The sequence below is a fragment of the Pan troglodytes genome, chromosome 19 (assembly GCF_028858775.2).
Source record: "Pan troglodytes isolate AG18354 chromosome 19, NHGRI_mPanTro3-v2.0_pri, whole genome shotgun sequence".
NCBI lineage: Eukaryota > Metazoa > Chordata > Mammalia > Primates > Hominidae > Pan > Pan troglodytes.
In genome coordinates, this window is record NC_072417.2 from 24720006 (window position 1) to 24747203 (window position 27198).

At 56.5% G+C, this 27198-nt stretch overlaps 5 non-coding genes across 5 annotated transcripts; all 5 read right to left on the bottom strand.

The window, feature by feature from the left end:
• Nucleotides 1-2129: 2129 nt before the first annotated feature.
• Nucleotides 2130-2320, bottom strand: LOC134808999 (U2 spliceosomal RNA). The gene has a single exon (XR_010153424.1). It is a non-coding gene; the product is annotated as a U2 spliceosomal RNA (small nuclear RNA).
• A 5923-nt stretch (nt 2321-8243) lies between these two features.
• Nucleotides 8244-8434, bottom strand: LOC134809000 (U2 spliceosomal RNA). The gene has a single exon (XR_010153425.1). It is a non-coding gene; the product is annotated as a U2 spliceosomal RNA (small nuclear RNA).
• A 5911-nt stretch (nt 8435-14345) lies between these two features.
• Nucleotides 14346-14536, bottom strand: LOC134809001 (U2 spliceosomal RNA). Its single transcript, XR_010153426.1, has one exon. It is a non-coding gene; the product is annotated as a U2 spliceosomal RNA (small nuclear RNA).
• A 5936-nt stretch (nt 14537-20472) lies between these two features.
• Nucleotides 20473-20663, bottom strand: LOC134809002 (U2 spliceosomal RNA). Its single transcript, XR_010153427.1, has one exon. It is a non-coding gene; the product is annotated as a U2 spliceosomal RNA (small nuclear RNA).
• Nucleotides 20664-26584: 5921 nt separating this feature from the next.
• On the bottom strand, nt 26585-26775 carry LOC134809003 (U2 spliceosomal RNA). The gene has a single exon (XR_010153428.1). It is a non-coding gene; the product is annotated as a U2 spliceosomal RNA (small nuclear RNA).
• Between the last annotated feature and the right edge of the window lie 423 nt (nt 26776-27198).

The window sequence follows — 27198 nt, forward strand, 5'->3', positions numbered from 1 at the left end:
TCGTCCAAATCCCCGCTCCTCCCCAGCTATCACCTCTGCCGATGCTGGTGGTTTCCCTGGGTACCGGGAACCAAACTCTCATTCCCCAGGGGCCTAAGCCCCCCGTGGCCAGGCCCTTCTCAAGTCAGGGTTCCTGCACATTCACAGTTACGGGTGGCCCTGGGAGTAACACCTGGCACCCAAACAGATCACCAGAGTCCACGCATAGTCCACCTGCCCTCCCTGCGTAAGATCAGCTCTTCCTCCTCCCGGCGATAGATCAGGGTCAATGATCCCTGCCAAGATGGCGACTGCTCCAGCCTGCTGGTCCAACCTGTCCAGCCACAGCTGTTGCTCGAAGGCTTGAAGTTCAATGGGACCCTCTCCCGCTTTCTACAAACTGGTTCCTCTATTTTCATGTTTATTTATTTGGGACGGGGTCTGGCTCTGTCACCCAGGCTGGAGTGCAGTGGTGCGATCACCGCTCACTGCAGCATCCACCTCCCAGCGTCCACCCATCCTCCTGGCCTCAGCCTCTGGAACAGCTGGGGTACAGATACGCCCCAGCCCGAACAGGTTTTCACTAGGTTGCCTGGGCTCTTTCTTTCTTTGTCTGTGTTTGTTTGTTGGTTGGTCGGTTGGTTTTTGTTTGTTTCTTTCGAGACGGGGCTCCGGCTCTGCCGCCGGGGCTGCAGTGCAATGGCGCGATCTCACCTCACTGCGGCCTTCTGGGCTCAAGCGATCCCCCCACTGTGCCCGGCCTGAAGACAGCCTTTAGAGAAAGAAGCAGGGGGAGTTCTTCCGAGGACAGACAAGGTTTCTGGAGTTTGGAAAGGGTGAGAGACTGGGTCAGCGAAAGGAACATTCCGATCTTTATGTTGGGATGCAACGTATAATAGATACAGGGATGAGACCCAAAAGAGCCGGCAGAGGTTTGTCATCGTGGTCGCAAGGCAACTGCCGGTGGCTGATCCCGTAAAGGATACGCATACCTAGAGCGGAGCCTAAAGATGCATCAAGCATGACGGGTGGAGCCACGATGCTTGGACTCGAGCTCTGCTCCTGTGCGTTCCGTGATAAATGGCTTATACTACCTGCACCTCAGTTTTTCCCGGGCAAAAAAGGAAGCTTGCTGCCGGTGCGTTGGCACCTGCCTTAAAGTGCCAGCTACCCAGCGGGCTGAAGAGGAAGAAGTTCCTACTAGGAAGACACGTGGACACGTATGTTTACTGCAGCACTATTTACAATAGCAAAGACTTGGAACCAACTCGAATGCCCATGAATGATAGGCTGGATAAAGAAAGTGTGGCACGTATACACCATGGAATTACTACGCAGCCATAAAAAAGGATGAGTTCATGTCCTCTGCGGGAACGTGGATGAAGCTGGAAGGCCTCATTCTCAGCAAACTGACACAGGAAGCGAAAACCAAACACCGCATGTTCTCGCTCCTAAGTGGGAGTTGAACAGTGAGAACACATGGGACACAGGGAGGGGAACATCACACGCCGGGCCCTGACGGGGCGTGGGGGGCAAGGGGAGAGAGAGCATTAGGACAAATGGCCAACGCGTGCGGGGCTTCAAACCTAGACGACTGGTGGATAGGTGCAGCAAAGCACCGTGGCACACGTGTATCTATGTTCCAAACCTGCACGTCCTGCACATGTACCCCAGAACTTGGGAGGGGGTGGGGGAAACCAAAAGAGAGAACGGAGGAGAGGCGGGGGGGGGGTGAAGAGAGAGAGAAAGAGACAGAGAGAGAGAGAGAAAGAGAGAGAGAGAGAGAGAAAGAGAGAGAGAGAGAGAGAGAGAGAGAGAGAGAGAGGAGAAAGAAGTTCAATTCCGGGTGGATCCCATTCCTTTAAAAGGTCGCCACCCACTCGACTGCCAAGCTGAGATCCTAAGGACCTCCCCAAAGGAGGAGGTCGTGGCCTTCCCAAAGCGCAGTAGTCACGGTGGAAACGGAAGCGTGCCGCATAAGCCTACCGTCTACCGCCCACCGCCTGCAGATCAGGAACCTCCCTCACTGGTACTTCAGGGAAGCGGTTAAGTCAAGCCGGCGCGTCACAGGCACTCGGCGTGCAAGCCGCCCCGCAGCTGCTACTGTCTCTTACCTCTCTCTGCTTTTAGGAAACACGTTGTATCCCCGGAGGGGGTGCACCGTTCCTGGAGGTACTGCAATACCAGGTCGATGCGTGGAGTGGACGGAGCAAGCTCCTATTCCATCTCCCTGCTCCAAAAATCCATTTAATATATTGTCCTCGGATAGAGGACGTATCAGATATTAAACTGATAAGAACAGATACTACACTTGATCTTAGCCAAAAGGCCGAGAAGCGATGCGGTCGCCTTCGCGCCCGCCGTCACCGTCCCACTCTCATCCACATTCAAGTCGCGGTGAGAGCCCCAGCCTCGCTCCTTGCCCCATTCCCTCTGTCTCGTCCACAGCGCTATTGACGCCCTTACACTCTCGGGCTGATTTCTTATTCTCCGCCTTTGAAAAGGGAAATCTTACACCCGTGCTTCTTCCGGCGTTCCCGGGCTTTCATTTCGAATTTGCATGCCCCGCCCTTTCACGGAGGGCGTGGCCTCCGCCGTTGACTCCGCCCCCGGGGCCGCCTCTGCCTGGGGGAGCCGGGGCTCCGCTGGGGGCGACTTCCTTGTTCGTATCGAGCCAGCGAAAAGACAGAACCGGAAGAGACTGGGGGCGAAGGCGACAGGGGTCTGTGGAAGAGACCTGTCGGCGGAGAGCGGTCCACGTTTTCCTGGAGAAAGACGAGGCCCCAGGGCAGGAGCGCGGGCTGCGCTGGGCCTTTACTTCGCCGCCCGCGGGCGGGGAGACCGGCCCCGTACCCGAGGGGACGAGGGGCCCATGCCCAGTCAGGGAAGCCGAAGGCCTGGAGGGGCTTCCGGGAGCAGGGGCTGGAGTTCCTCGGCCAGGCAGGAGGCTGGCACCAGACACCCAGCAGAGGGAGGCGGCGAGGGCCCAGCAAGGATTCTCCCCAGCCCCTGTGCCTGCGTCTCCTGCGGCTTCTGTGCGCGGACCGTGTCCTGTGCTGTGTAGGGAAAGCTGCCTCCCTGCTCGGGACGTGGATTCCCTTCCCCTCCTCCTCGCCTGGCTACTTCTGACGCAGGTCGTCAGGACTCCGCTTGGGTGTCACGCGTCCAGGAAGCCTCCCTTAGTCAAGGGCCCTCGGCACCCGCCCCGTATGTGACTAGCAGCCCTCCTGTGTATTTCATCGCGCCCCCGTTGTTTATATCAGCTATTCCACTCACCACCCTTCTGGGCAACCCTTTATCTCCCGCTCTGAAATCCCATCGCTGAGGGCTGGGACCCCTCCTCAGTGCTTATCCCTGTTTCCCCGCGCGAGTCTGGCGCCTGGCGTGTGGAAGGCGCTCAGCAAACGTTTGTGGAGCGAAGAAACGACGCAAAGGTGATGAGCACGGCAGACCGTGATGAGCACGACGCAGTTAGGAGGCTATTGGCCCGGCGCGGGGGAAAAGGGGGAAGGTCGGGCTCGGGGTGGCAGGACCCCAGAGGGCAGGGGTGACTGCCGGGGTGCTCTTGGGGCAAGGTGGGCGTCAAGGCCCCCAGCAAGGTTGGGATAAAGTTTCTCTCCGAGGCACAGACTGCCGCCTGCGGGCTCAGCATTTACCTCTCCCTTCCTCCTTCCTAACGCAACTTCAGCGGAGGGCTGAGGGCTCTACTGCGCATTACCTGGAAAACTTATTTCACTCCACGGCCCTAAGAGGTGGGCCTTATTATTAGCCACGGCCAGGGTTAGGGTGAGGCCTCTCCTCCAGGGCAGAATTTCAGAGGGTGCCCACCCCCCCGCCCTAAATCATTCAGCAATCAACATAAACTATAGTTCAACGCAATATATCTTATCTTGTGGGCCGCAAGCCACCCAGGTGCCCAGGCAAGAGCCTGAAGGCACAAGCTGTTCCAGTATAGTAAAGAAAATTATTAGAATAAGAAAAGTTTTACTAGAGATAGGAAACGGATAGGATTATATCTGACTATTATTAATCATTAGTTTGTAGCATTACTCTTTGTTCTATTACCATAATGATCTCTGTTCCATTATGATTACCCTGGGGGAAACCAGGCCACACAGAGTTAGGAGCTGAAGGGCCACAGTGAGAGGTGACCAGGAGACAAGAGTGTGAGCCCTCATTCACGCCCAGAGAAGGGCCGCTGGAGGGCTCCTTGGCCTAGCGGTAATGCCAGTGCCTGGGAAGGCCCTGGTTACTTAGCAGGCCTTGGTCTAGCGGTGGCCCCAGTGCCTGGGAAGGCACCCGTTACTTAGCAGGCCGGGAAAGGGAATCTCCCTCTCTCCAGGGGAGACAGAGAACGCTCCGCTCCACCACCTCTTGTGGGAGGTCTGACATTAGCCAGGCCGGCCCGCAGTCAGCCGGAGGCTCCAACGTCTCCCTGTGATGCTGTGCTTCAGTGGGCACGCTCCTTCTTCACTTTCATGTTCCGCCTGTACACCTGGCTCCTCCTTTTAAGTTCTTAGAAGACAGCAGTAGCACAATTAGTAGGAGTACCACAGTCTTCGATCTTTCTGATAAGTGCATAGAAGAAACGCTGACGTTTGCTGTCCTCCCTCTCCACCTCGGCTACCACAAAGGGAAAGGCCCCCTGTCCAGTGGACACGTGACTCGCGTGACCTATCGATCACTGGAGATGACTGGCACTCCTTACCCTGCCCCCTTGCCTTGACTACAATAAATAGCAGCGCCTCCAGGCATTCGGGGCCACTACCTGTCTGTCTCCGCGCTTTGGTGGCAGTGGTCCCCCGGGCCCAGCTGTCTTTCTTCCTATCTCTTTGTCTTCTGTCTTTATCTCTTCGATCTCTCGTCTCCGCGCGCACACACACGAAGAGAAAACCCACAGACCCGGTAGGGGTGGACCCTACATTATCTCGGCTACAACATAATCAAGATATTCATGTGGACTACTGAGTCTTTCGGTGCCCCCTTGCTGTTTTAGTTTTGTCCTGCGGCCGAGTGTTTCCCTCGCTTCACGCCAACCCAATCTCCGCCGCCCTGTCTTGTCATCCCCATTCTACAGCCCAGCACGGTGTAGTATGGCAGCCGCTAGCCACAGGTATCTAGGGAGCCCTGGAAATGTGGTCAGTTCTAATGGAGCTGTGCTGTAAGTGTGAAATACACATGGGATTTTGACGGCAGTGGGAGCAAAATTCTCCCAATTTTTTTTTTTTTTTTTCAGACGGAGGTTCCGCTCTTGTTACCCAGCCTGGAGTCCAATGGCGCGATCTAGGCTCTCTGCAACCTCCGCCTCCCGGGTTCAAGCGATTCCCCTGCCTCAGCCTCCCGAGCAGCTGGGACTACAGGCATGTGCCACCACGCCCGGCTAAGTTTGTATTTTTAGTACACATGGGGTTTCTCCATGTTGGTCAGGCTGGTCTCCAACTCCCGACCTCCGGTGATCCGCCCAGCTGCCGCCTCCCAAAGTGTTGCTTGCGATTACAGGCTTGAGCCACCGCTCACCCTGGCTTTTTTTTTTTTTTTTTTTTGGCAGACAAACTCTTGCTCTGTCGCCCAGGCTGGAGTGCAGTGGCGCGATCTCGGCTCACTGCAGCCTCTACCTCCCGGGTTCCAGCGATTCTCCTGCCTCAGCCTCCTGGGTAGCTGGGATTACAGGCGTAGGCCACCACGCCCGGCTCATTTTTGTATTTTTAGGGGGTTTCGCCATGTCGGCCAGGCTGGTCTCCAGCTCCTGACCTCAGGCGATCCGCCCGCCTCGGCCTCCCAAAGCGCTGGGATTACAGGCGTAAGCCACCGCGCCGGGCTCTTTCATTCTGTCTTTATTTTCTGAGATAGAGTCTCGCTCGGACGCTCAGGTTGGACTGCAATGGCGTGATCTCGGCTCGCTGAAACTTCCGCCTCCCGGGTTCAAGCGATTCTCCTGTCTCAGCCTCCCGAGTAGCTGGGATTATTGACGGGCAGCACCACGCCCGGCTACCTTTTGTGGTTTTTGTATCTTCTGTCTTCTGCTCTTGAGTACCGCATAGAGCCACAGAAGACTAGCGAGTCGAACAAACGGCCCCTGTTGCAGCAGTTGTTGATCACGGGGCTGCCCCCGGTACTCATCCTGTGTCTCTCGTCCAAATCCCCGCTCCTCCCCAGCTATCACCTCTGCCGATGCTGGTGGTTTCCCTGGGTACCGGGAACCAAACTCTCATTCCCCAGGGGCCTAAGCCCCCCGTGGCCAGGCCCTTCTCAAGTCAGGGTTCCTGCACATTCACAGTTACGGGTGGCCCTGGGAGTAACACCTGGCACCCAAACAGATCACCAGAGTCCACGCATAGTCCACCTGCCCTCCCTGCGTAAGATCAGCTCTTCCTCCTCCCGGCGATAGATCAGGGTCAATGATCCCTGCCAAGATGGCGACTGCTCCAGCCTGCTGGTCCAACCTGTCCAGCCACAGCTGTTGCTCGAAGGCTTGAAGTTCAATGGGACCCTCTCCCGCTTTCTACAAACTGGTTCCTCTATTTTCATGTTTATTTATTTGGGACGGGGTCTGGCTCTGTCACCCAGGCTGGAGTGCAGTGGTGCGATCACCGCTCACTGCAGCATCCACCTCCCAGCGTCCACCCATCCTCCTGGCCTCAGCCTCTGGAACAGCTGGGGTACAGATACGCCCCAGCCCGAACAGGTTTTCACTAGGTTGCCTGGGCTCTTTCTTTCTTTGTCTGTGTTTGTTTGTTGGTTGGTCGGTTGGTTTTTGTTTGTTTCTTTCGAGACGGGGCTCCGGCTCTGCCGCCGGGGCTGCAGTGCAATGGCGCGATCTCACCTCACTGCGGCCTTCTGGGCTCAAGCGATCCCCCCACTGTGCCCGGCCTGAAGACAGCCTTTAGAGAAAGAAGCAGGGGGAGTTCTTCCGAGGACAGACAAGGTTTCTGGAGTTTGGAAAGGGTGAGAGACTGGGTCAGCGAAAGGAACATTCCGATCTTTATGTTGGGATGCAACGTATAATAGATACAGGGATGAGACCCAAAAGAGCCGGCAGAGGTTTGTCATCGTGGTCGCAAGGCAACTGCCGGTGGCTGATCCCGTAAAGGATACGCATACCTAGAGCGGAGCCTAAAGATGCATCAAGCATGATGGGTGGAGCCACGATGCTTGGACTCGAGCTCTGCTCCTGTGCGTTCCGTGATAAATGGCTTATACTACCTGCACCTCAGTTTTTCCCGGGCAAAAAAGGAAGCTTGCTGCCGGTGCGTTGGCACCTGCCTTAAAGTGCCAGCTACCCAGCGGGCTGAAGAGGAAGAAGTTCCTACTAGGAAGACACGTGGACACGTATGTTTACTGCAGCACTATTTACAATAGCAAAGACTTGGAACCAACTCGAATGCCCATGAATGATAGGCTGGATAAAGAAAGTGTGGCACGTATACACCATGGAATTACTACGCAGCCATAAAAAAGGATGAGTTCATGTCCTCTGCGGGAACGTGGATGAAGCTGGAAGGCCTCATTCTCAGCAAACTGACACAGGAAGCGAAAACCAAACACCGCATGTTCTCGCTCCTAAGTGGGAGTTGAACAGTGAGAACACATGGGACACAGGGAGGGGAACATCACACGCCGGGCCCTGACGGGGCGTGGGGGGCAAGGGGAGAGAGAGCATTAGGACAAATGGCCAACGCGTGCGGGGCTTCAAACCTAGACGACTGGTGGATAGGTGCAGCAAAGCACCGTGGCACACGTGTATCTATGTTCCAAACCTGCACGTCCTGCACATGTACCCCAGAACTTGGGAGGGGGTGGGGGAAACCAAAAGAGAGAACGGAGGAGAGGCGGGGGGGGGGGTGAAGAGAGAGAGAAAGAGACAGAGAGAGAGAGAGAAAGAGAGAGAGAGAGAGAGAAAGAGAGAGAGAGAGAGAGAGAGAGAGAGAGAGAGAGAGAGGAGAAAGAAGTTCAATTCCGGGTGGATCCCATTCCTTTAAAAGGTCGCCACCCACTCGACTGCCAAGCTGAGATCCTAAGGACCTCCCCAAAGGAGGAGGTCGTGGCCTTCCCAAAGCGCAGTAGTCACGGTGGAAACGGAAGCGTGCCGCATAAGCCTACCGTCTACCGCCCACCGCCTGCAGATCAGGAACCTCCCTCACTGGTACTTCAGGGAAGCGGTTAAGTCAAGCCGGCGCGTCACAGGCACTCGGCGTGCAAGCCGCCCCGCAGCTGCTACTGTCTCTTACCTCTCTCTGCTTTTAGGAAACACGTTGTATCCCCGGAGGGGGTGCACCGTTCCTGGAGGTACTGCAATACCAGGTCGATGCGTGGAGTGGACGGAGCAAGCTCCTATTCCATCTCCCTGCTCCAAAAATCCATTTAATATATTGTCCTCGGATAGAGGACGTATCAGATATTAAACTGATAAGAACAGATACTACACTTGATCTTAGCCAAAAGGCCGAGAAGCGATGCGGTCGCCTTCGCGCCCGCCGTCACCGTCCCACTCTCATCCACATTCAAGTCGCGGTGAGAGCCCCAGCCTCGCTCCTTGCCCCATTCCCTCTGTCTCGTCCACAGCGCTATTGACGCCCTTACACTCTCGGGCTGATTTCTTATTCTCCGCCTTTGAAAAGGGAAATCTTACACCCGTGCTTCTTCCGGCGTTCCCGGGCTTTCATTTCGAATTTGCATGCCCCGCCCTTTCACGGAGGGCGTGGCCTCCGCCGTTGACTCCGCCCCCGGGGCCGCCTCTGCCTGGGGGAGCCGGGGCTCCGCTGGGGGCGACTTCCTTGTTCGTATCGAGCCAGCGAAAAGACAGAACCGGAAGAGACTGGGGGCGAAGGCGACAGGGGTCTGTGGAAGAGACCTGTCGGCGGAGAGCGGTCCACGTTTTCCTGGAGAAAGACGAGGCCCCAGGGCAGGAGCGCGGGCTGCGCTGGGCCTTTACTTCGCCGCCCGCGGGCGGGGAGACCGGCCCCGTACCCGAGGGGACGAGGGGCCCATGCCCAGTCAGGGAAGCCGAAGGCCTGGAGGGGCTTCCGGGAGCAGGGGCTGGAGTTCCTCGGCCAGGCAGGAGGCTGGCACCAGACACCCAGCAGAGGGAGGCGGCGAGGGCCCAGCAAGGATTCTCCCCAGCCCCTGTGCCTGCGTCTCCTGCGGCTTCTGTGCGCGGACCGTGTCCTGTGCTGTGTAGGGAAAGCTGCCTCCCTGCTCGGGACGTGGATTCCCTTCCCCTCCTCCTCGCCTGGCTACTTCTGACGCAGGTCGTCAGGACTCCGCTTGGGTGTCACGCGTCCAGGAAGCCTCCCTTAGTCAAGGGCCCTCGGCACCCGCCCCGTATGTGACTAGCAGCCCTCCTGTGTATTTCATCGCGCCCCCGTTGTTTATATCAGCTATTCCACTCACCACCCTTCTGGGCAACCCTTTATCTCCCGCTCTGAAATCCCATCGCTGAGGGCTGGGACCCCTCCTCAGTGCTTATCCCTGTTTCCCCGCGCGAGTCTGGCGCCTGGCGTGTGGAAGGCGCTCAGCAAACGTTTGTGGAGCGAAGAAACGACGCAAAGGTGATGAGCACGGCAGACCGTGATGAGCACGACGCAGTTAGGAGGCTATTGGCCCGGCGCGGGGGAAAAGGGGGAAGGTCGGGCTCGGGGTGGCAGGACCCCAGAGGGCAGGGGTGACTGCCGGGGTGCTCTTGGGGCAAGGTGGGCGTCAAGGCCCCCAGCAAGGTTGGGATAAAGTTTCTCTCCGAGGCACAGACTGCCGCCTGCGGGCTCAGCATTTACCTCTCCCTTCCTCCTTCCTAACGCAACTTCAGCGGAGGGCTGAGGGCTCTACTGCGCATTACCTGGAAAACTTATTTCACTCCACGGCCCTAAGAGGTGGGCCTTATTATTAGCCACGGCCAGGGTTAGGGTGAGGCCTCTCCTCCAGGGCAGAATTTCAGAGGGTGCCCACCCCCCCGCCCTAAATCATTCAGCAATCAACATAAACTATAGTTCAACGCAATATATCTTATCTTGTGGGCCGCAAGCCACCCAGGTGCCCAGGCAAGAGCCTGAAGGCACAAGCTGTTCCAGTATAGTAAAGAAAATTATTAGAATAAGAAAAGTTTTACTAGAGATAGGAAACGGATAGGATTATATCTGACTATTATTAATCATTAGTTTGTAGCATTACTCTTTGTTCTATTACCATAATGATCTCTGTTCCATTATGATTACCCTGGGGGAAACCAGGCCACACAGAGTTAGGAGCTGAAGGGCCACAGTGAGAGGTGACCAGGAGACAAGAGTGTGAGCCCTCATTCACGCCCAGAGAAGGGCCGCTGGAGGGCTCCTTGGCCTAGCGGTAATGCCAGTGCCTGGGAAGGCCCTGGTTACTTAGCAGGCCTTGGTCTAGCGGTGGCCCCAGTGCCTGGGAAGGCACCCGTTACTTAGCAGGCCGGGAAAGGGAATCTCCCTCTCTCCAGGGGAGACAGAGAACGCTCCGCTCCACCACCTCTTGTGGGAGGTCTGACATTAGCCAGGCCGGCCCGCAGTCAGCCGGAGGCTCCAACGTCTCCCTGTGATGCTGTGCTTCAGTGGGCACGCTCCTTCTTCACTTTCATGTTCCGCCTGTACACCTGGCTCCTCCTTTTAAGTTCTTAGAAGACAGCAGTAGCACAATTAGTAGGAGTACCACAGTCTTCGATCTTTCTGATAAGTGCATAGAAGAAACGCTGACGTTTGCTGTCCTCCCTCTCCACCTCGGCTACCACAAAGGGAAAGGCCCCCTGTCCAGTGGACACGTGACTCGCGTGACCTATCGATCACTGGAGATGACTGGCACTCCTTACCCTGCCCCCTTGCCTTGACTACAATAAATAGCAGCGCCTCCAGGCATTCGGGGCCACTACCTGTCTGTCTCCGCGCTTTGGTGGCAGTGGTCCCCCGGGCCCAGCTGTCTTTCTTCCTATCTCTTTGTCTTCTGTCTTTATCTCTTCGATCTCTCGTCTCCGCGCGCACACACACGAAGAGAAAACCCACAGACCCGGTAGGGGTGGACCCTACATTATCTCGGCCACGACATAATCAAGATATTCATGTGGACTACTGAGTCTTTCGGTGCCCCCTTGCTGTTTTAGTTTTGTCCTGCGGCCGAGTGTTTCCCTCGCTTCACGCCAACCCAATCTCCGCCGCCCTGTCTTGTCATCCCCATTCTACAGCCCAGCACGGTGTAGTATGGCAGCCGCTAGCCACAGGTATCTAGGGAGCCCTGGAAATGTGGTCAGTTCTAATGGAGCTGTGCTGTAAGTGTGAAATACACATGGGATTTTGACGGCAGTGGGAGCAAAATTCTCCCAATTTTTTTTTTTTTTTTTCAGACGGAGGTTCCGCTCTTGTTACCCAGCCTGGAGTCCAATGGCGCGATCTAGGCTCTCTGCAACCTCCGCCTCCCGGGTTCAAGCGATTCCCCTGCCTCAGCCTCCCGAGCAGCTGGGACTACAGGCATGTGCCACCACGCCCGGCTAAGTTTGTATTTTTAGTACACATGGGGTTTCTCCATGTTGGTCAGGCTGGTCTCCAACTCCCGACCTCCGGTGATCCGCCCAGCTGCCGCCTCCCAAAGTGTTGCTTGCGATTACAGGCTTGAGCCACCGCTCACCCTGGCTTTTTTTTTTTTTTTGGCAGACAAACTCTTGCTCTGTCGCCCAGGCTGGAGTGCAGTGGCGCGATCTCGGCTCACTGCAGCCTCTACCTCCCGGGTTCCAGCGATTCTCCTGCCTCAGCCTCCTGGGTAGCTGGGATTACAGGCGTAGGCCACCACGCCCGGCTCATTTTTGTATTTTTAGGGGGTTTCGCCATGTCGGCCAGGCTGGTCTCCAGCTCCTGACCTCAGGCGATCCGCCCGCCTCGGCCTCCCAAAGCGCTGGGATTACAGGCGTAAGCCACCGCGCCGGGCTCTTTCATTCTGTCTTTATTTTCTGAGATAGAGTCTCGCTCGGACGCTCAGGTTGGACTGCAATGGCGTGATCTCGGCTCGCTGAAACTTCCGCCTCCCGGGTTCAAGCGATTCTCCTGTCTCAGCCTCCCGAGTAGCTGGGATTATTGACGGGCAGCACCACGCCCGGCTACCTTTTGTGGTTTTTGTATCTTCTGTCTTCTGCTCTTGAGTACCGCATAGAGCCACAGAAGACTAGCGAGTCGAACAAACGGCCCCTGTTGCAGCAGTTGTTGATCACGGGGCTGCCCCCGGTACTCATCCTGTGTCTCTCGTCCAAATCCCCGCTCCTCCCCAGCTATCACCTCTGCCGATGCTGGTGGTTTCCCTGGGTACCGGGAACCAAACTCTCATTCCCCAGGGGCCTAAGCCCCCCGTGGCCAGGCCCTTCTCAAGTCAGGGTTCCTGCACATTCACAGTTACGGGTGGCCCTGGGAGTAACACCTGGCACCCAAACAGATCACCAGAGTCCACGCATAGTCCACCTGCCCTCCCTGCGTAAGATCAGCTCTTCCTCCTCCCGGCGATAGATCAGGGTCAATGATCCCTGCCAAGATGGCGACTGCTCCAGCCTGCTGGTCCAACCTGTCCAGCCACAGCTGTTGCTCGAAGGCTTGAAGTTCAATGGGACCCTCTCCCGCTTTCTACAAACTGGTTCCTCTATTTTCATGTTTATTTATTTGGGACGGGGTCTGGCTCTGTCACCCAGGCTGGAGTGCAGTGGTGCGATCACCGCTCACTGCAGCATCCACCTCCCAGCGTCCACCCATCCTCCTGGCCTCAGCCTCTGGAACAGCTGGGGTACAGATACGCCCCAGCCCGAACAGGTTTTCACTAGGTTGCCTGGGCTCTTTCTTTCTTTGTCTGTGTTTGTTTGTTGGTTGGTCGGTTGGTTTTTGTTTGTTTCTTTCGAGACGGGGCTCCGGCTCTGCCGCCGGGGCTGCAGTGCAATGGCGCGATCTCACCTCACTGCGGCCTTCTGGGCTCAAGCGATCCCCCCACTGTGCCCGGCCTGAAGACAGCCTTTAGAGAAAGAAGCAGGGGGAGTTCTTCCGAGGACAGACAAGGTTTCTGGAGTTTGGAAAGGGTGAGAGACTGGGTCAGCGAAAGGAACATTCCGATCTTTATGTTGGGATGCAACGTATAATAGATACAGGGATGAGACCCAAAAGAGCCGGCAGAGGTTTGTCATCGTGGTCGCAAGGCAACTGCCGGTGGCTGATCCCGTAAAGGATACGCATACCTAGAGCGGAGCCTAAAGATGCATCAAGCATGACGGGTGGAGCCACGATGCTTGGACTCGAGCTCTGCTCCTGTGCGTTCCGTGATAAATGGCTTATACTACCTGCACCTCAGTTTTTCCCGGGCAAAAAAGGAAGCTTGCTGCCGGTGCGTTGGCACCTGCCTTAAAGTGCCAGCTACCCAGCGGGCTGAAGAGGAAGAAGTTCCTACTAGGAAGACACGTGGACACGTATGTTTACTGCAGCACTATTTACAATAGCAAAGACTTGGAACCAACTCGAATGCCCATGAATGATAGGCTGGATAAAGAAAGTGTGGCACGTATACACCATGGAATTACTACGCAGCCATAAAAAAGGATGAGTTCATGTCCTCTGCGGGAACGTGGATGAAGCTGGAAGGCCTCATTCTCAGCAAACTGACACAGGAAGCGAAAACCAAACACCGCATGTTCTCGCTCCTAAGTGGGAGTTGAACAGTGAGAACACATGGGACACAGGGAGGGGAACATCACACGCCGGGCCCTGACGGGGCGTGGGGGGCAAGGGGAGAGAGAGCATTAGGACAAATGGCCAACGCGTGCGGGGCTTCAAACCTAGACGACTGGTGGATAGGTGCAGCAAAGCACCGTGGCACACGTGTATCTATGTTCCAAACCTGCACGTCCTGCACATGTACCCCAGAACTTGGGAGGGGGTGGGGGAAACCAAAAGAGAGAACGGAGGAGAGGCGGGGGGGGGGGGTGAAGAGAGAGAGAAAGAGACAGAGAGAGAGAGAGAAAGAGAGAGAGAGAGAGAGAAAGAGAGAGAGAGAGAGAGAGAGAGAGAGAGAGGAGAAAGAAGTTCAATTCCGGGTGGATCCCATTCCTTTAAAAGGTCGCCACCCACTCGACTGCCAAGCTGAGATCCTAAGGACCTCCCCAAAGGAGGAGGTCGTGGCCTTCCCAAAGCGCAGTAGTCACGGTGGAAACGGAAGCGTGCCGCATAAGCCTACCGTCTACCGCCCACCGCCTGCAGATCAGGAACCTCCCTCACTGGTACTTCAGGGAAGCGGTTAAGTCAAGCCGGCGCGTCACAGGCACTCGGCGTGCAAGCCGCCCCGCAGCTGCTACTGTCTCTTACCTCTCTCTGCTTTTAGGAAACACGTTGTATCCCCGGAGGGGGTGCACCGTTCCTGGAGGTACTGCAATACCAGGTCGATGCGTGGAGTGGACGGAGCAAGCTCCTATTCCATCTCCCTGCTCCAAAAATCCATTTAATATATTGTCCTCGGATAGAGGACGTATCAGATATTAAACTGATAAGAACAGATACTACACTTGATCTTAGCCAAAAGGCCGAGAAGCGATGCGGTCGCCTTCGCGCCCGCCGTCACCGTCCCACTCTCATCCACATTCAAGTCGCGGTGAGAGCCCCAGCCTCGCTCCTTGCCCCATTCCCTCTGTCTCGTCCACAGCGCTATTGACGCCCTTACACTCTCGGGCTGATTTCTTATTCTCCGCCTTTGAAAAGGGAAATCTTACACCCGTGCTTCTTCCGGCGTTCCCGGGCTTTCATTTCGAATTTGCATGCCCCGCCCTTTCACGGAGGGCGTGGCCTCCGCCGTTGACTCCGCCCCCGGGGCCGCCTCTGCCTGGGGGAGCCGGGGCTCCGCTGGGGGCGACTTCCTTGTTCGTATCGAGCCAGCGAAAAGACAGAACCGGAAGAGACTGGGGGCGAAGGCGACAGGGGTCTGTGGAAGAGACCTGTCGGCGGAGAGCGGTCCACGTTTTCCTGGAGAAAGACGAGGCCCCAGGGCAGGAGCGCGGGCTGCGCTGGGCCTTTACTTCGCCGCCCGCGGGCGGGGAGACCGGCCCCGTACCCGAGGGGACGAGGGGCCCATGCCCAGTCAGGGAAGCCGAAGGCCTGGAGGGGCTTCCGGGAGCAGGGGCTGGAGTTCCTCGGCCAGGCAGGAGGCTGGCACCAGACACCCAGCAGAGGGAGGCGGCGAGGGCCCAGCAAGGATTCTCCCCAGCCCCTGTGCCTGCGTCTCCTGCGGCTTCTGTGCGCGGACCGTGTCCTGTGCTGTGTAGGGAAAGCTGCCTCCCTGCTCGGGACGTGGATTCCCTTCCCCTCCTCCTCGCCTGGCTACTTCTGACGCAGGTCGTCAGGACTCCGCTTGGGTGTCACGCGTCCAGGAAGCCTCCCTTAGTCAAGGGCCCTCGGCACCCGCCCCGTATGTGACTAGCAGCCCTCCTGTGTATTTCATCGCGCCCCCGTTGTTTATATCAGCTATTCCACTCACCACCCTTCTGGGCAACCCTTTATCTCCCGCTCTGAAATCCCATCGCTGAGGGCTGGGACCCCTCCTCAGTGCTTATCCCTGTTTCCCCGCGCGAGTCTGGCGCCTGGCGTGTGGAAGGCGCTCAGCAAACGTTTGTGGAGCGAAGAAACGACGCAAAGGTGATGAGCACGGCAGACCGTGATGAGCACGACGCAGTTAGGAGGCTATTGGCCCGGCGCGGGGGAAAAGGGGGAAGGTCGGGCTCGGGGTGGCAGGACCCCAGAGGGCAGGGGTGACTGCCGGGGTGCTCTTGGGGCAAGGTGGGCGTCAAGGCCCCCAGCAAGGTTGGGATAAAGTTTCTCTCCGAGGCACAGACTGCCGCCTGCGGGCTCAGCATTTACCTCTCCCTTCCTCCTTCCTAACGCAACTTCAGCGGAGGGCTGAGGGCTCTACTGCGCATTACCTGGAAAACTTATTTCACTCCACGGCCCTAAGAGGTGGGCCTTATTATTAGCCACGGCCAGGGTTAGGGTGAGGCCTCTCCTCCAGGGCAGAATTTCAGAGGGTGCCCACCCCCCCGCCCTAAATCATTCAGCAATCAACATAAACTATAGTTCAACGCAATATATCTTATCTTGTGGGCCGCAAGCCACCCAGGTGCCCAGGCAAGAGCCTGAAGGCACAAGCTGTTCCAGTATAGTAAAGAAAATTATTAGAATAAGAAAAGTTTTACTAGAGATAGGAAACGGATAGGATTATATCTGACTATTATTAATCATTAGTTTGTAGCATTACTCTTTGTTCTATTACCATAATGATCTCTGTTCCATTATGATTACCCTGGGGGAAACCAGGCCACACAGAGTTAGGAGCTGAAGGGCCACAGTGAGAGGTGACCAGGAGACAAGAGTGTGAGCCCTCATTCACGCCCAGAGAAGGGCCGCTGGAGGGCTCCTTGGCCTAGCGGTAATGCCAGTGCCTGGGAAGGCCCTGGTTACTTAGCAGGCCTTGGTCTAGCGGTGGCCCCAGTGCCTGGGAAGGCACCCGTTACTTAGCAGGCCGGGAAAGGGAATCTCCCTCTCTCCAGGGGAGACAGAGAACGCTCCGCTCCACCACCTCTTGTGGGAGGTCTGACATTAGCCAGGCCGGCCCGCAGTCAGCCGGAGGCTCCAACGTCTCCCTGTGATGCTGTGCTTCAGTGGGCACGCTCCTTCTTCACTTTCATGTTCCGCCTGTACACCTGGCTCCTCCTTTTAAGTTCTTAGAAGACAGCAGTAGCACAATTAGTAGGAGTACCACAGTCTTCGATCTTTCTGATAAGTGCATAGAAGAAACGCTGACGTTTGCTGTCCTCCCTCTCCACCTCGGCTACCACAAAGGGAAAGGCCCCCTGTCCAGTGGACACGTGACTCGCGTGACCTATCGATCACTGGAGATGACTGGCACTCCTTACCCTGCCCCCTTGCCTTGACTACAATAAATAGCAGCGCCTCCAGGCATTCGGGGCCACTACCTGTCTGTCTCCGCGCTTTGGTGGCAGTGGTCCCCCGGGCCCAGCTGTCTTTCTTCCTATCTCTTTGTCTTCTGTCTTTATCTCTTCGATCTCTCGTCTCCGCGCGCACACACACGAAGAGAAAACCCACAGACCCGGTAGGGGTGGACCCTACATTATCTCGGCTACAACATAATCAAGATATTCATGTGGACTACTGAGTCTTTCGGTGCCCCCTTGCTGTTTTAGTTTTGTCCTGCGGCCGAGTGTTTCCCTCGCTTCACGCCAACCCAATCTCCGCCGCCCTGTCTTGTCATCCCCATTCTACAGCCCAGCACGGTGTAGTATGGCAGCCGCTAGCCACAGGTATCTAGGGAGCCCTGGAAATGTGGTCAGTTCTAATGGAGCTGTGCTGTAAGTGTGAAATACACATGGGATTTTGACGGCAGTGGGAGCAAAATTCTCCCAATTTTTTTTTTTTTTTTTTCAGACGGAGGTTCCGCTCTTGTTACCCAGCCTGGAGTCCAATGGCGCGATCTAGGCTCTCTGCAACCTCCGCCTCCCGGGTTCAAGCGATTCCCCTGCCTCAGCCTCCCGAGCAGCTGGGACTACAGGCATGTGCCACCACGCCCGGCTAAGTTTGTATTTTTAGTACACATGGGGTTTCTCCATGTTGGTCAGGCTGGTCTCCAACTCCCGACCTCCGGTGATCCGCCCAGCTGCCGCCTCCCAAAGTGTTGCTTGCGATTACAGGCTTGAGCCACCGCTCACCCTGGCTTTTTTTTTTTTTTTTTTTTTTTTTTTTTTGGCAGACAAACTCTTGCTCTGTCGCCCAGGCTGGAGTGCAGTGGCGCGATCTCGGCTCACTGCAGCCTCTACCTCCCGGGTTCCAGCGATTCTCCTGCCTCAGCCTCCTGGGTAGCTGGGATTACAGGCGTAGGCCACCACGCCCGGCTCATTTTTGTATTTTTAGGGGGTTTCGCCATGTCGGCCAGGCTGGTCTCCAGCTCCTGACCTCAGGCGATCCGCCCGCCTCGGCCTCCCAAAGCGCTGGGATTACAGGCGTAAGCCACCGCGCCGGGCTCTTTCATTCTGTCTTTATTTTCTGAGATAGAGTCTCGCTCGGACGCTCAGGTTGGACTGCAATGGCGTGATCTCGGCTCGCTGAAACTTCCGCCTCCCGGGTTCAAGCGATTCTCCTGTCTCAGCCTCCCGAGTAGCTGGGATTATTGACGGGCAGCACCACGCCCGGCTACCTTTTGTGGTTTTTGTATCTTCTGTCTTCTGCTCTTGAGTACCGCATAGAGCCACAGAAGACTAGCGAGTCGAACAAACGGCCCCTGTTGCAGCAGTTGTTGATCACGGGGCTGCCCCCGGTACTCATCCTGTGTCTCTCGTCCAAATCCCCGCTCCTCCCCAGCTATCACCTCTGCCGATGCTGGTGGTTTCCCTGGGTACCGGGAACCAAACTCTCATTCCCCAGGGGCCTAAGCCCCCCGTGGCCAGGCCCTTCTCAAGTCAGGGTTCCTGCACATTCACAGTTACGGGTGGCCCTGGGAGTAACACCTGGCACCCAAACAGATCACCAGAGTCCACGCATAGTCCACCTGCCCTCCCTGCGTAAGATCAGCTCTTCCTCCTCCCGGCGATAGATCAGGGTCAATGATCCCTGCCAAGATGGCGACTGCTCCAGCCTGCTGGTCCAACCTGTCCAGCCACAGCTGTTGCTCGAAGGCTTGAAGTTCAATGGGACCCTCTCCCGCTTTCTACAAACTGGTTCCTCTATTTTCATGTTTATTTATTTGGGACGGGGTCTGGCTCTGTCACCCAGGCTGGAGTGCAGTGGTGCGATCACCGCTCACTGCAGCATCCACCTCCCAGCGTCCACCCATCCTCCTGGCCTCAGCCTCTGGAACAGCTGGGGTACAGATACGCCCCAGCCCGAACAGGTTTTCACTAGGTTGCCTGGGCTCTTTCTTTCTTTGTCTGTGTTTGTTTGTTGGTTGGTCGGTTGGTTTTTGTTTGTTTCTTTCGAGACGGGGCTCCGGCTCTGCCGCCGGGGCTGCAGTGCAATGGCGCGATCTCACCTCACTGCGGCCTTCTGGGCTCAAGCGATCCCCCCACTGTGCCCGGCCTGAAGACAGCCTTTAGAGAAAGAAGCAGGGGGAGTTCTTCCGAGGACAGACAAGGTTTCTGGAGTTTGGAAAGGGTGAGAGACTGGGTCAGCGAAAGGAACATTCCGATCTTTATGTTGGGATGCAACGTATAATAGATACAGGGATGAGACCCAAAAGAGCCGGCAGAGGTTTGTCATCGTGGTCGCAAGGCAACTGCCGGTGGCTGATCCCGTAAAGGATACGCATACCTAGAGCGGAGCCTAAAGATGCATCAAGCATGACGGGTGGAGCCACGATGCTTGGACTCGAGCTCTGCTCCTGTGCGTTCCGTGATAAATGGCTTATACTACCTGCACCTCAGTTTTTCCCGGGCAAAAAAGGAAGCTTGCTGCCGGTGCGTTGGCACCTGCCTTAAAGTGCCAGCTACCCAGCGGGCTGAAGAGGAAGAAGTTCCTACTAGGAAGACACGTGGACACGTATGTTTACTGCAGCACTATTTACAATAGCAAAGACTTGGAACCAACTCGAATGCCCATGAATGATAGGCTGGATAAAGAAAGTGTGGCACGTATACACCATGGAATTACTACGCAGCCATAAAAAAGGATGAGTTCATGTCCTCTGCGGGAACGTGGATGAAGCTGGAAGGCCTCATTCTCAGCAAACTGACACAGGAAGCGAAAACCAAACACCGCATGTTCTCGCTCCTAAGTGGGAGTTGAACAGTGAGAACACATGGGACACAGGGAGGGGAACATCACACGCCGGGCCCTGACGGGGCGTGGGGGGCAAGGGGAGAGAGAGCATTAGGACAAATGGCCAACGCGTGCGGGGCTTCAAACCTAGACGACTGGTGGATAGGTGCAGCAAAGCACCGTGGCACACGTGTATCTATGTTCCAAACCTGCACGTCCTGCACATGTACCCCAGAACTTGGGAGGGGGTGGGGGAAACCAAAAGAGAGAACGGAGGAGAGGCGGGGGGGGGGGTGAAGAGAGAGAGAAAGAGACAGAGAGAGAGAGAGAAAGAGAGAGAGAGAGAGAGAAAGAGAGAGAGAGAGAGAGAGAGAGAGAGAGAGAGAGAGAGAGGAGAAAGAAGTTCAATTCCGGGTGGATCCCATTCCTTTAAAAGGTCGCCACCCACTCGACTGCCAAGCTGAGATCCTAAGGACCTCCCCAAAGGAGGAGGTCGTGGCCTTCCCAAAGCGCAGTAGTCACGGTGGAAACGGAAGCGTGCCGCATAAGCCTACCGTCTACCGCCCACCGCCTGCAGATCAGGAACCTCCCTCACTGGTACTTCAGGGAAGCGGTTAAGTCAAGCCGGCGCGTCACAGGCACTCGGCGTGCAAGCCGCCCCGCAGCTGCTACTGTCTCTTACCTCTCTCTGCTTTTAGGAAACACGTTGTATCCCCGGAGGGGGTGCACCGTTCCTGGAGGTACTGCAATACCAGGTCGATGCGTGGAGTGGACGGAGCAAGCTCCTATTCCATCTCCCTGCTCCAAAAATCCATTTAATATATTGTCCTCGGATAGAGGACGTATCAGATATTAAACTGATAAGAACAGATACTACACTTGATCTTAGCCAAAAGGCCGAGAAGCGATGCGGTCGCCTTCGCGCCCGCCGTCACCGTCCCACTCTCATCCACATTCAAGTCGCGGTGAGAGCCCCAGCCTCGCTCCTTGCCCCATTCCCTCTGTCTCGTCCACAGCGCTATTGACGCCCTTACACTCTCGGGCTGATTTCTTATTCTCCGCCTTTGAAAAGGGAAATCTTACACCCGTGCTTCTTCCGGCGTTCCCGGGCTTTCATTTCGAATTTGCATGCCCCGCCCTTTCACGGAGGGCGTGGCCTCCGCCGTTGACTCCGCCCCCGGGGCCGCCTCTGCCTGGGGGAGCCGGGGCTCCGCTGGGGGCGACTTCCTTGTTCGTATCGAGCCAGCGAAAAGACAGAACCGGAAGAGACTGGGGGCGAAGGCGACAGGGGTCTGTGGAAGAGACCTGTCGGCGGAGAGCGGTCCACGTTTTCCTGGAGAAAGACGAGGCCCCAGGGCAGGAGCGCGGGCTGCGCTGGGCCTTTACTTCGCCGCCCGCGGGCGGGGAGACCGGCCCCGTACCCGAGGGGACGAGGGGCCCATGCCCAGTCAGGGAAGCCGAAGGCCTGGAGGGGCTTCCGGGAGCAGGGGCTGGAGTTCCTCGGCCAGGCAGGAGGCTGGCACCAGACACCCAGCAGAGGGAGGCGGCGAGGGCCCAGCAAGGATTCTCCCCAGCCCCTGTGCCTGCGTCTCCTGCGGCTTCTGTGCGCGGACCGTGTCCTGTGCTGTGTAGGGAAAGCTGCCTCCCTGCTCGGGACGTGGATTCCCTTCCCCTCCTCCTCGCCTGGCTACTTCTGACGCAGGTCGTCAGGACTCCGCTTGGGTGTCACGCGTCCAGGAAGCCTCCCTTAGTCAAGGGCCCTCGGCACCCGCCCCGTATGTGACTAGCAGCCCTCCTGTGTATTTCATCGCGCCCCCGTTGTTTATATCAGCTATTCCACTCACCACCCTTCTGGGCAACCCTTTATCTCCCGCTCTGAAATCCCATCGCTGAGGGCTGGGACCCCTCCTCAGTGCTTATCCCTGTTTCCCCGCGCGAGTCTGGCGCCTGGCGTGTGGAAGGCGCTCAGCAAACGTTTGTGGAGCGAAGAAACGACGCAAAGGTGATGAGCACGGCAGACCGTGATGAGCACGACGCAGTTAGGAGGCTATTGGCCCGGCGCGGGGGAAAAGGGGGAAGGTCGGGCTCGGGGTGGCAGGACCCCAGAGGGCAGGGGTGACTGCCGGGGTGCTCTTGGGGCAAGGTGGGCGTCAAGGCCCCCAGCAAGGTTGGGATAAAGTTTCTCTCCGAGGCACAGACTGCCGCCTGCGGGCTCAGCATTTACCTCTCCCTTCCTCCTTCCTAACGCAACTTCAGCGGAGGGCTGAGGGCTCTACTGCGCATTACCTGGAAAACTTATTTCACTCCACGGCCCTAAGAGGTGGGCCTTATTATTAGCCACGGCCAGGGTTAGGGTGAGGCCTCTCCTCCAGGGCAGAATTTCAGAGGGTGCCCACCCCCCCGCCCTAAATCATTCAGCAATCAACATAAACTATAGTTCAACGCAATATATCTTATCTTGTGGGCCGCAAGCCACCCAGGTGCCCAGGCAAGAGCCTGAAGGCACAAGCTGTTCCAGTATAGTAAAGAAAATTATTAGAATAAGAAAAGTTTTACTAGAGATAGGAAACGGATAGGATTATATCTGACTATTATTAATCATTAGTTTGTAGCATTACTCTTTGTTCTATTACCATAATGATCTCTGTTCCATTATGATTACCCTGGGGGAAACCAGGCCACACAGAGTTAGGAGCTGAAGGGCCACAGTGAGAGGTGACCAGGAGACAAGAGTGTGAGCCCTCATTCACGCCCAGAGAAGGGCCGCTGGAGGGCTCCTTGGCCTAGCGGTAATGCCAGTGCCTGGGAAGGCCCTGGTTACTTAGCAGGCCTTGGTCTAGCGGTGGCCCCAGTGCCTGGGAAGGCACCCGTTACTTAGCAGGCCGGGAAAGGGAATCTCCCTCTCTCCAGGGGAGACAGAGAACGCTCCGCTCCACCACCTCTTGTGGGAGGTCTGACATTAGCCAGGCCGGCCCGCAGTCAGCCGGAGGCTCCAACGTCTCCCTGTGATGCTGTGCTTCAGTGGGCACGCTCCTTCTTCACTTTCATGTTCCGCCTGTACACCTGGCTCCTCCTTTTAAGTTCTTAGAAGACAGCAGTAGCACAATTAGTAGGAGTACCACAGTCTTCGATCTTTCTGATAAGTGCATAGAAGAAACGCTGACGTTTGCTGTCCTCCCTCTCCACCTCGGCTACCACAAAGGGAAAGGCCCCCTGTCCAGTGGACACGTGACTCGCGTGACCTATCGATCACTGGAGATGACTGGCACTCCTTACCCTGCCCCCTTGCCTTGACTACAATAAATAGCAGCGCCTCCAGGCATTCGGGGCCACTACCTGTCTGTCTCCGCGCTTTGGTGGCAGTGGTCCCCCGGGCCCAGCTGTCTTTCTTCCTATCTCTTTGTCTTCTGTCTTTATCTCTTCGATCTCTCGTCTCCGCGCGCACACACACGAAGAGAAAACCCACAGACCCGGTAGGGGTGGACCCTACATTATCTCGGCTACAACATAATCAAGATATTCATGTGGACTACTGAGTCTTTCGGTGCCCCCTTGCTGTTTTAGTTTTGTCCTGCGGCCGAGTGTTTCCCTCGCTTCACGCCAACCCAATCTCCGCCGCCCTGTCTTGTCATCCCCATTCTACAGCCCAGCACGGTGTAGTATGGCAGCCGCTAGCCACAGGTATCTAGGGAGCCCTGGAAATGTGGTCAGTTCTAATGGAGCTGTGCTGTAAGTGTGAAATACACATGGGATTTTGACGGCAGTGGGAGCAAAATTCTCCCAATTTTTTTTTTTTTTTTTCAGACGGAGGTTCCGCTCTTGTTACCCAGCCTGGAGTCCAATGGCGCGATCTAGGCTCTCTGCAACCTCCGCCTCCCGGGTTCAAGCGATTCCCCTGCCTCAGCCTCCCGAGCAGCTGGGACTACAGGCATGTGCCACCACGCCCGGCTAAGTTTGTATTTTTAGTACACATGGGGTTTCTCCATGTTGGTCAGGCTGGTCTCCAACTCCCGACCTCCGGTGATCCGCCCAGCTGCCGCCTCCCAAAGTGTTGCTTGCGATTACAGGCTTGAGCCACCGCTCACCCTGGCTTTTTTTTTTTTTTTGGCAGACAAACTCTTGCTCTGTCGCCCAGGCTGGAGTGCAGTGGCGCGATCTCGGCTCACTGCAGCCTCTACCTCCCGGGTTCCAGCGATTCTCCTGCCTCAGCCTCCTGGGTAGCTGGGATTACAGGCGTAGGCCACCACGCCCGGCTCATTTTTGTATTTTTAGGGGGTTTCGCCATGTCGGCCAGGCTGGTCTCCAGCTCCTGACCTCAGGCGATCCGCCCGCCTCGGCCTCCCAAAGCGCTGGGATTACAGGCGTAAGCCACCGCGCCGGGCTCTTTCATTCTGTCTTTATTTTCTGAGATAGAGTCTCGCTCGGACGCTCAGGTTGGACTGCAATGGCGTGATCTCGGCTCGCTGAAACTTCCGCCTCCCGGGTTCAAGCGATTCTCCTGTCTCAGCCTCCCGAGTAGCTGGGATTATTGACGGGCAGCACCACGCCCGGCTACCTTTTGTGGTTTTTGTATCTTCTGTCTTCTGCTCTTGAGTACCGCATAGAGCCACAGAAGACTAGCGAGTCGAACAAACGGCCCCTGTTGCAGCAGTTGTTGATCACGGGGCTGCCCCCGGTACTCATCCTGTGTCTCTCGTCCAAATCCCCGCTCCTCCCCAGCTATCACCTCTGCCGATGCTGGTGGTTTCCCTGGGTACCGGGAACCAAACTCTCATTCCCCAGGGGCCTAAGCCCCCCGTGGCCAGGCCCTTCTCAAGTCAGGGTTCCTGCACATTCACAGTTACGGGTGGCCCTGGGAGTAACACCTGGCACCCAAACAGATCACCAGAGTCCACGCATAGTCCACCTGCCCTCCCTGCGTAAGATCAGCTCTTCCTCCTCCCGGCGATAGATCAGGGTCAATGATCCCTGCCAAGATGGCGACTGCTCCAGCCTGCTGGTCCAACCTGTCCAGCCACAGCTGTTGCTCGAAGGCTTGAAGTTCAATGGGACCCTCTCCCGCTTTCTACAAACTGGTTCCTCTATTTTCATGTTTATTTATTTGGGACGGGGTCTGGCTCTGTCACCCAGGCTGGAGTGCAGTGGTGCGATCACCGCTCACTGCAGCATCCACCTCCCAGCGTCCACCCATCCTCCTGGCCTCAGCCTCTGGAACAGCTGGGGTACAGATACGCCCCAGCCCGAACAGGTTTTCACTAGGTTGCCTGGGCTCTTTCTTTCTTTGTCTGTGTTTGTTTGTTGGTTGGTCGGTTGGTTTTTGTTTGTTTCTTTCGAGACGGGGCTCCGGCTCTGCCGCCGGGGCTGCAGTGCAATGGCGCGATCTCACCTCACTGCGGCCTTCTGGGCTCAAGCGATCCCCCCACTGTGCCCGGCCTGAAGACAGCCTTTAGAGAAAGAAGCAGGGGGAGTTCTTCCGAGGACAGACAAGGTTTCTGGAGTTTGGAAAGGGTGAGAGACTGGGTCAGCGAAAGGAACATTCCGATCTTTATGTTGGGATGCAACGTATAATAGATACAGGGATGAGACCCAAAAGAGCCGGCAGAGGTTTGTCATCGTGGTCGCAAGGCAACTGCCGGTGGCTGATCCCGTAAAGGATACGCATACCTAGAGCGGAGCCTAAAGATGCATCAAGCATGACGGGTGGAGCCACGATGCTTGGACTCGAGCTCTGCTCCTGTGCGTTCCGTGATAAATGGCTTATACTACCTGCACCTCAGTTTTTCCCGGGCAAAAAAGGAAGCTTGCTGCCGGTGCGTTGGCACCTGCCTTAAAGTGCCAGCTACCCAGCGGGCTGAAGAGGAAGAAGTTCCTACTAGGAAGACACGTGGACACGTATGTTTACTGCAGCACTATTTACAATAGCAAAGACTTGGAACCAACTCGAATGCCCATGAATGATAGGCTGGATAAAGAAAGTGTGGCACGTATACACCATGGAATTACTACGCAGCCATAAAAAAGGATGAGTTCATGTCCTCTGCGGGAACGTGGATGAAGCTGGAAGGCCTCATTCTCAGCAAACTGACACAGGAAGCGAAAACCAAACACCGCATGTTCTCGCTCCTAAGTGGGAGTTGAACAGTGAGAACACATGGGACACAGGGAGGGGAACATCACACGCCGGGCCCTGACGGGGCGTGGGGGGCAAGGGGAGAGAGAGCATTAGGACAAATGGCCAACGCGTGCGGGGCTTCAAACCTAGACGACTGGTGGATAGGTGCAGCAAAGCACCGTGGCACACGTGTATCTATGTTCCAAACCTGCACGTCCTGCACATGTACCCCAGAACTTGGGAGGGGGTGGGGGAAACCAAAAGAGAGAACGGAGGAGAGGCGGGGGGGGGGGTGAAGAGAGAGAGAAAGAGACAGAGAGAGAGAGAGAAAGAGAGAGAGAGAGAGAGAAAGAGAGAGAGAGAGAGAGAGAGAGAGAGAGAGAGAGAGAGAGAGAGAAAGAAGTTCAATTCCGGGTGGATCCCATTCCTTTAAAAGGTCGCCACCCACTCGACTGCCAAGCTGAGATCCTAAGGACCTCCCCAAAGGAGGAGGTCGTGGCCTTCCCAAAGCGCAGTAGTCACGGTGGAAACGGAAGCGTGCCGCATAAGCCTACCGTCTACCGCCCACCGCCTGCAGATCAGGAACCTCCCTCACTGGTACTTCAGGGAAGCGGTTAAGTCAAGCCGGCGCGTCACAGGCACTCGGCGTGCAAGCCGCCCCGCAGCTGCTACTGTCTCTTACCTCTCTCTGCTTTTAGGAAACACGTTGTATCCCCGGAGGGGGTGCACCGTTCCTGGAGGTACTGCAATACCAGGTCGATGCGTGGAGTGGACGGAGCAAGCTCCTATTCCATCTCCCTGCTCCAAAAATCCATTTAATATATTGTCCTCGGATAGAGGACGTATCAGATATTAAACTGATAAGAACAGATACTACACTTGATCTTAGCCAAAAGGCCGAGAAGCGATGCGGTCGCCTTCGCGCCCGCCGTCACCGTCCCACTCTCATCCACATTCAAGTCGCGGTGAGAGCCCCAGCCTCGCTCCTTGCCCCATTCCCTCTGTCTCGTCCACAGCGCTATTGACGCCCTTACACTCTCGGGCTGATTTCTTATTCTCCGCCTTTGAAAAGGGAAATCTTACACCCGTGCTTCTTCCGGCGTTCCCGGGCTTTCATTTCGAATTTGCATGCCCCGCCCTTTCACGGAGGGCGTGGCCTCCGCCGTTGACTCCGCCCCCGGGGCCGCCTCTGCCTGGGGGAGCCGGGGCTCCGCTGGGGGCGACTTCCTTGTTCGTATCGAGCCAGCGAAAAGACAGAACCGGAAGAGACTGGGGGCGAAGGCGACAGGGGTCTGTGGAAGAGACCTGTCGGCGGAGAGCGGTCCACGTTTT